The following is a 9,525-nucleotide window of genomic DNA, read 5'->3' on the forward strand; positions in this document are numbered from 1 at the left end:
AAGAGAGTGAGTTTCTGTTTCTTCCTGCTTATCTCCTGTCTCCACCCAGCCATCTCACTTCCTGTCTCTGACCATCCATCTCACATCCTGTCTGTCTATACAGACCTCCAGACCTCTATGGTTAGTTAACTAATGGCAAGCTCCACCCTGTGGTCTTCAGGTAAGCATTCTTTGTACAAGCATCATATCACCACACAATAGCATAAGGGATTGCTCCCTCAAGAAAGAAATATCAAAGCTAAAAGTACACATTTGATTACAATGTTATATTTTGGATAAAGACGTCCAGAATCAAGTGTTTGGATAGGAAGAGTGTCCAGAGACTGAATGTGCACCTAACTAGGTGAAATGTCCTCAAAAGTTCACAAGGAAACAGCAAAGAAAAGCAGCAATTTCGTTACAGAAAATTTAAAGTTATTTAATGAAACAAACAAAGCAATAATTTCCTAATAATAACCATAACCTGCTAGTGACCTAATAATGAACTAACAGTGACCTAATAATGGTCCAATAGTGACATAATAGTGACTTCTAGTCTGCAGTCTTGTTTCTGAAATTACCAGGGAAACACAAGTTAGGATGGAAATGAACCCAAGAAATATGGTTTTCTTTTTTCAATTAATTTTATTTAAATTAAAACAATCTTATTTTACACACCATTCCCAGTTCTCTCTCCCACTCTCTTTCTATTCCCTCCACTAAGCCTCCCATCCCACCCTCATCCACTCCTCAGGGAAGGTGAGGCTTCAGTTGGGAGATCATCAAAGTCTGTCACATCATTTGGGGCAGGAACTAGGCCCTCTCCCATGTATCTAGGCTAAGAGAGTAACCCTCCATAGGGAATGGGCTTCCAGAGTTCATTTTTGCACTAGGGAAAAACACTGGTTCCACTGCCAAAGGCCCCATAGACTGTAAAGGCCACCTAACTGACACCTACGTTCAGGGGTCCTGGTTTAGTCTTATGCTGGTTTCGCTGCTCTCAGACTGGGCTCCTTGAGCTCCCACTTTCTCATGTCAGTTGTTTCTGTGGGTTTTCCAGCCTGGTCTTGACCCCTTTGCTCATCACTCCTCTCTCTCTACGACTGGATTCCAGCTCAGCTCAGTGCTTCACTGTGAATCTTTGATTCTGTTTCCATCAGCTACTGGATGAAAACTCTATGATGGTGTTTAAGGTGGTCATCAATCTCATCATATGGAAAGGGAATTTAAGGTAGCCTCTCCTCTATTGCTTAGATTCTTAGCTGGGGTAATCTTTGTGGATTCCTAGAGACTTCCCTAGTGTAAGGCTTCTTGTTAAGCCCATAATGGTTCCCTCTATTAAGGTTTCTCTTTCTTTGCTCTCCTTCTCTGTTCTTCCCCCAACTTGATCTTCCTGATCCTTCATGTTCTCCTCCCCTCCTCCCTTCTTCTCCCTTCCTCTTTCTCCTACCTCTCTCCCACTTTCCCTGTGCTCCCAATTTACTCTGGGGATCTTGTCCTTTCACTTTCTCAGGGGTCTCTTAGGGTCCTCCTTGTTTCCTAGCTTCTATGGGATTGTGGATTTGCAAATTCATTAGTTGACTTTAGACAAATAATTTTAAAATTTTGAAATATGCTTTATCTAAACACTAAAGATAGATAATACCTATTTGATTGAATGATTGGGAACAGATTTATGAGAAGATGAAGATGGGTGTATATAGGTGAATGCTTGCACCACAATTAAATTCTGGTCTAGAAATATTTATTGAATCTAGAATTGCAAGGTCTCAAGTCACTGTGCTATATTAACGTTAAAAGGCTAAAAATAATAGAAAGTCCTCTGGATTCCTGTGGTGGTTTGAAAAGATGGCCCCAAAGGGAGTGGCACTATTAGGAAGTGTGGCCTTGTTTGGAGACTGTGTGTCACTGTGAGAGTGGGCTTTGAAGTCTCTTTTCTCAAGCTTTACTTAATGTAACAGTCAAATGACTTCCTGTTGCCTGCAAGATGTAGTTACATTCTCAGCTTCAGCAGCACATCTGCCTGCATACTGTCATGCTCTCCATCAGGAACATAATGGACTGAACATCTCTAACTTTAAGTAAACCACCCTCAATTAAATGTTTTCTTTATAAGAGTTTTTTGAGGTCATGGTGTCTATTCAAAGCAATAAAACATAACCCTGGCTAAGACAATTCCACCGACAAATAAGAGGGTAATGTGCTTCTAATAAAACCATTTATGGAAGTGTCTTTTAGAGATCAATATTAAAGGAAACCAATAACTGCTGGATAAGCTGGAGATTCCAACATAAATGTGTATTATCATCATCACCAGTCTCTGAAACCATGGTTCGGAAGTAAGGTGGCAATACATGGTAGCACAGGAAAGAGTCATCATTGTTAATCTGGTGCTCACCTTGATTAGAACATTGAGTGAGGTGGGGAGATGTTAAGTGTAGTACAATACAAAAACAGAGGGTGGCAAGAGGTTGAGTTAGTAAATGTGGGAAGGGACCAGAACATGCTGAAGTTTGAAAAATTATCAGGAATTTAGAAATCCAAGTGTAAGCATGGTTCTGCATACAAATTATATAAGTGATGGGTAAAGGGATGTGGGCTGAAACTATGACTGACAGCAGGTATCGTTTTATAAAGTGAGCCACCTTAGAAAAGTCTTTACTGAAGGTATGGTTTAATGATTTCACTAGACCCAAAATAAATGATAATTTGGTATTTATTGGGGAAAGCTTATACAGATAACAACAAAGAACCATGGGAGCATTTTATTAGCCCTTCTGATGACATCTGCTGACCCAAGAGAAAGAGCCTGTGAGAAAAAGACCACTACATACCCTTTAGTCTTTCAGCTTCTGTCCACCTGAAACCATGCCCAAAGGGGTGTGGCCACCGCTACAGGTTCACAGGCAAGATGCCTACACTTTACCTCATGTAATGTTGCAAAAACTGATGCAGTATCAATGTCTATGTAAATCAACTCTACATGTGTTTTCCCAAGTTGAGGTAAATGAAAAAGAATCTAGTTAGTGTATCTTGCTTGAATATTCTAGGAGAACTGAAATGGACTTCACTTTATGCAGTTTCAGGATTTAAAAGAGATGCCCTGGATGGGTTTGGAAGAGATGCCACTTAGCTGAAGGTCCTTTGTTTACAACAGCTCTTTCTTGAGGACATTTTCACAAAACCCGAAGTGAAATGCTTCTGACATTAGGAATCCCAGTAAGCTACAACTTTTGAATATAAGATTTTTCCCCACAATATTTTAAGCCAGAATATCTGCAGGTGCATTTGCCAGCTTGTTGACAGCTGTGCCACCTTATTTGAAGTTATACTCAAGCATTCCCTTGACACATTCTGTTTTGTACATTTTGCTCACAGTTTCACATACAAAGGCTGTTAGAGAAATTGCTCAATTATCACTTATCTTTAAACATATTCGGTCCAAGGGATGCTGTAAACGGGAGTATCAGGTCAATTCTTGCAGATCAGACAGGACAAACAACTTGGCTGAGGTTAGAGTCCCAATGTAGGTAACATATGAGATTTAGAAGCACTAAGAAGAGAATGCACTGAGAGATGTCAAAGCACACTAGTCTGTGAGAGTCTCTTGGGTCTTGGAGCTACTCATTTCACCAAGGAGAAATATAAATATACAGAGTTTGCAGGAGCTATCTGACTTTGTACAGCCAATCAGTAAAAATGATTCTCTACGCTAGATGCCCTACTAGTATTCAAACCCAGCACTTATTGTATACTGTGCTAGTTCCTTGCTGATAATGGACGTGAGAAAAAGAGTCATTAAGCAAAATGTCTTTTCCTGTTAAGCATTTTCCTTTCTAGTAAGCATGGTGTCCGAACACTTGCATTCAATAATTGCTTAACATTTTCAAGAGAACATCCCACACATAAGAAATTGTGGCAGCTTGACTGACAGGGTTATTACATCACTGAGACATCCTTAACTAGAACTAGATTTAAATAGAGTATATGGCAATTATGATGTGTCAGTGGCTAATGAGGCATTCTATTCTACACAAAAATCAATTCCAAAAGTCTTCAGTAATACCAATGAACTGAATGATCAACCCAAACTTGATTTGCAGTGAGAAATGTTCCTCTGGTATACTAGAACACTGTATCTATAGATTTGTCACTGACATTCTAAATTGGTTAGGACACATGGGCCAGTATTTGGATCAACTGCTATATCAGTCTTTTCTTATCTGTAAGCCACAATATTAAATTTATGGTTAATAAAATGCTTCACAAATGTTGGCTAGAGTCAATACTGCTTCAAAAAGTTCATGGCAGAGACAGAATTATGATTGTGATTGGTATTTCAACTCTAATGTCAGTGGAAGGTCATTGTCCTAGCCCTGGGAAGCTCATGGATTTATCACCCATTGCAACTATCAGTGTTGCTGTGTCTGCCACTCACTTTTCAAATTTTTTATTTTGACTGTTATGCCTAATATCCACAAAAATTCTTCTCATCAAAGACACTAGTGTTCCTCTAGTTTTCAGATCCAAACAGAAGACTCCATTCAATTTCCGTGTAACATTCTTTGTCCTTGAAATAAAACTGGCTTTTGTCATTATTTTCTTACTTTGCTAACAGCAATTCCTCCAAAGAGTATTTTTTGTCTTTCACTATTTCTTCACTGGTGTTCACTGACAGTCACAGTTATATTCTCATACTTTGATTTATGAACTGGAATATTTCTGTGAATTTTTAATGTTGTCTGAATCTTCTTTCTCCCACTTCTTTCTTTCCTTTTAAGTTTTTTGGGGGGCTCATATTCCCAAACCAATTAGTTTCACCCATTATGTTTGTCTGCTAGACACATTCTGAATCTCCAAGATTGCCACTGATGTAGTCTCTGATCAGGTGGAAGCTATACTTCACTCTCCCCTACCTTCATCTCTTTCTGTCTCTCTTGAAACCCTGCCCCATCTCAGAAAGCCTCCTCAACTACAGATACTACAGATACTCATGACCACACCTATAGGCTATTTAAACTATCCCCTAGAGACCAGAGACTGGCCATGTCATTTTTAGGCCTCTTTTTTCTTGGTGTCCTCTTGGGGACTGAAAAATGATGCAGGAACATTTTACTCATTAAACTTGGACTTTTAACTTTAATTTGGAATACTGAGTCAGTGGATAGGTGCAATATCTGGGTACAGCAAACTTTCAGACAGTCGTGACAGAGCTAGAACCATCTTATATTTCTCCTAATTCTTTATTTTATGTCTGGAGGATCAAATGGACACTCAGCTTGCTCATCGAGTCAGTAAAGTAATTTTGTACATGTTTTCTGCCTTTCACAACACCATTACCACCTATTTTAAATATTCACCACCTAGGATCTAGGTGGGGAACATTTAATCTGCACATTAAAACATTTATTTTTAATCTTTTTTTATAGATTGGTCTTAAGATTTACTACCACAGTGATGATTCATCGTCTTCAGCAAATTTAGTGCAAAAGTCAAATTCGAATTCCATTGTGTTAATTAATTCTCTATGTTACCTGAAATGGCCACATACTATTGAATCACTGTGCTACTCTACAAATATAAATTAGTATCTCTAAAATCAAGTTAGTGTTCATCAGAATTATTGATAAATGTACTGCTTAATTTCTATAGTCAGAATGAAACTAGAAATCATACAGTGCATCTCATCAATAAGTAAAGGAAAGTTGGATGTGATGTCTCACAGCTGTAATCCCAAGATCCTGAGGGCTGAGGCAGGATGACAGAGGATTACAACATGGTCGAGAACAGTCTAGTTTGTAATGAGACCGTGTATGAAGACTAAACAAATGAATAAACAGAATAAGGATGTGTAAATTGTACTTTCCAAAGGTTATAGAATGATTTAATGTGAAGATAGAAATGAATTAAAAACCTCCTGCATCTTAGTCCAGAGTCGCTTCAGCAAATCTCCAAGATACGTAAGTGACAACGTGTATATTGTGTCGCATGGTTAAAGCTGTTTTGAAGACACCCTCACCCTCCCACAATCAAACACCATATATTGATTATACGACAATATTCATATAAGAAACTTATTTGAATTATCCACATTAACATGCCAGCTTCCTTTTAGACCATCAACTGTGGTCTTGCTATGTGTAGTGGTTGCTTATGCTCTGCAGAAGGTTAACTGTAGCTTTTGCCCATCACTATTGGTAGAAGCAGATGCTAGATAAGCACTCCAGAGTAATGAATGGAAAATGCCTCAGGCTTCCAGGAAGAAGATGGAGGGACATAAGGCTCAGTCACTGACTGTACTGGGTTAAGAGGCACCAGGTCATTTGACAACAGAAAGCATTCATAATTTATGTATTTTATCTCTTGTGGATAATCTACATGTAGAAATAAATCACCCTTGCCTCCACAAACAGGAAAGTATAACACTTTGCAGAGAAGCATCAGTGGAGCATTCTGCCTGGACTTTTGCTGAATGTACTTTTGCTGAATGTGTTTCTTGGCATTGAGCTAGTCTTCCTCTCAGCACACATGAACTTTATTTTATGCAACTTCTGGTCAAAATTACCAGAATACTTTGCATATCCTAATAGAACTGAGATGATAAACATAGATTTAGACTAGACTTTACCAGTTTATAAATGGAAAGATATACAACGTGCCAAATTTCATTTTTCTTCTCGCCATGGTCCCATCACCATCACCCTCATCACCATATTCACTATTACTGTCATCATAACAGCTGTTCACACTTAATATGTAGCTCATATGATCTAGGGACATTAGCATGTAAGTAAATAATCTTACTTCTTTATGTTAATTTTTCTTCCACTCCCCTTCCCCTGTGGTGTGTGTGTGTGTGTGTGTGTGTGTGTGTGTGTGTGTGTGGTGCTAGAGATCAAACCCAGTGCCTTGCACTCTAGGAAAGTGACCTATGACACACACTCTTCCTGTCTCTGGCTCCTGATGGCCAGGTTTACAAATGCTATTACCTCTGGCTCAAAGATGGGAACTTTAATATAGTCAGTATGCGTTTCTCCATTTTACAACCTTAAGAAAAATTCTAAATCATGTCAAGTAGCTTTCATTTGGGCTCATAGTAAACGAAGGAACAGCATTTCAAAACATTTCAATTTCTTAACTATATTGACTTAACTTCCTCTTAAGTGCTTCTTATTATTTTTACTTAAAAAACATAACTTTTAAAGGGAATTTATTTAAATAACTTAATTATGCATGCAAAAATGTGTAGTAATGTAAAACTGAAAACTTAGAATATTAAAAAAATTAAAAAGAAAAGCTATGACTAAATAAAATATGCCACATCAATTTCATTAACACTTAACATTTTTGAACATTGTGATAATTTCTGAGTAACACAAATACATACTTACTCTAAATAATAAATGAGAAGTACTGAATACTGATGTTTATGCAGATAGTCAGTTCGATTGTGATGTATATTTAAATAGCAATCAAATAGGAATGTGGACTATGACATACAGAAAACATAATGTGACTAAGCTTCTCTTTCGTGCTTTGATATATTTGAAAAGTAGTCCTTAGTCAAGACCATGTAGGAAAACTCACAGAAACTTGAGCAAGTGGGAGCTTGGGGATAGCAGGCTGACATCTGGGGAACCAGCATAGGACTGAACCAGGCCTTCTGAACTTGGGTGACAGTTAGGAGACATGTGCACAAATGGACTTTGGGAGCCCATTCCCCCATGAAGGGATACTCTCTAAGCCTAGTTACTAAGGGGTGGGATGTGGAGGCGTGGGGGCTAGGCCCTGCCCCAAATGATGTGACAGACTTTGACGATTCGCCATGGAAGGCCTCACTCTCTTTGGGGAGTGGATGAGAATGGTGGTTGGTGCAGGGCAAGGGAGGAGGAGAGGGAGAGAAAACTGGGATTGATTTGTAAAATAAGATTGTATCTAATTTAAATAAAAAAATAAAAATCTTTCCAAAGAAGAGTAGCATCAATTGTTTCATGCTCTTCAAGAGGTAAGGACATCAGTCTAAGTCTTGTTTACTCTCAGTTTACCCGTTGCCTTATTAGAGTTTCCCTTCCCTTTTAAGTGTGAGATGGTGGCTTACAGTCTCAGAGTTTCAGTTCATCATCATCATGATGGGGAGCATAGAGGCATGCAGGAACGTGTGATGCTGGAGTTGAGAGTCCTACATCTTGATGCCGATGAAACAGGAAGTAGACTGACTGTCACATTGAAAGAATTGAGAAAAAGACCTCAAAGCTTGTCCCCACAGGGACACACTTCCAACAGAGGTGTACCCTCCAGCTTCACAGTCTGGATTAAAACCACGTGTCATCCTGTTTCCTCCAAGGAGACCACATTCCTTCCAACAAGGCCACACCTCCTAATATGGCTCTCCCTATAAGGTTATGGGAGCCATAACACAGGCAATTCTTATAGAAAAAAAAAACATTTAACTGGGATTGCTTACAGTTTCAGAGGTTTAGCCCATTATTTTGGTGGCAGTGAACATGGTAGAATGTAGGCAGACATGGCGTTATAGGAGTTGATACTTCTACTTCTGGATGTGTAGGCAGCAGGAAGAAGAGAGAGTCACTAGGCCTGGCTTGGGTTTCTAAAACCCCAAACCCACCCCCAGTCATACACTTCCTCCAACAAGACAATATCCACTCCAAAAAACCTCATCACATAATGTCTTTTAAGTAGTACCGCTCCCTAATGACAAAGCACTGAAACCTATGAGCCATTGGGGAGCATTTTTACTCAAGTCATCACATTCCACTCTCTGGTCTCCAGAGGCTTCTAGCCATGTCACAAAGGAAAATTTATGCTGTCCAATTTCAGATATTCCCATAGTCTACCTTAATCTCAACACTGTTTAAAATTTCAAAGTTCAATGTCTATTTTGAGACTCATGGCAATCTATTAACTATAACCCCATATAAAATCAAAGTAAAAAAGAAGATCATATACTGCCAACACGAAATGGCATGGAATATTAATTACCATTATATAAGGGAATAGAGAGAAGCTAATGAGAAAATACTGGACTAAAGCAAGACTGGAAGACAGAAGAAAGGAGACAAAGAGTCCCTAGGCTTGGCTTGGGCTTCTGACAACCCAAAGCTCACCCTCAGTGGCACACTTCCTCCAACAAACCCACATCTACTCCAATGAGGCCACAGGTCCTAATATTTCTCAATTAGCACCACTTCCTAATGACCGAGCCTTCAAATATCTGAGCCTATGATGACTATTCCTATTCAAACTACTATATGATGTATGGGACTAAATGTGGTGGGGGGAGGAATACATAAGGTAGGATATCACTGTAATAATAATTTAATTTATTATTTGGAAATATAGATATAATTTATTATTTGGATATATGGTCAGTTTCAAAAAATATATACCTCTCTGGAGAATCATATGCTGCTGACCATATGACTGCATTCAGATATACATAGAACATCAAAAATAAGATACAACATAATTTTGTAATGGTGCAAAGTACTAAGAGCACATCCACTGAGCCTGTGTTAGCAGTTACTT

This window comes from Mesocricetus auratus, unplaced genomic scaffold, assembly GCF_017639785.1.
Source record: "Mesocricetus auratus isolate SY011 unplaced genomic scaffold, BCM_Maur_2.0 Super-Scaffold_100004, whole genome shotgun sequence".
NCBI lineage: Eukaryota > Metazoa > Chordata > Mammalia > Rodentia > Cricetidae > Mesocricetus > Mesocricetus auratus.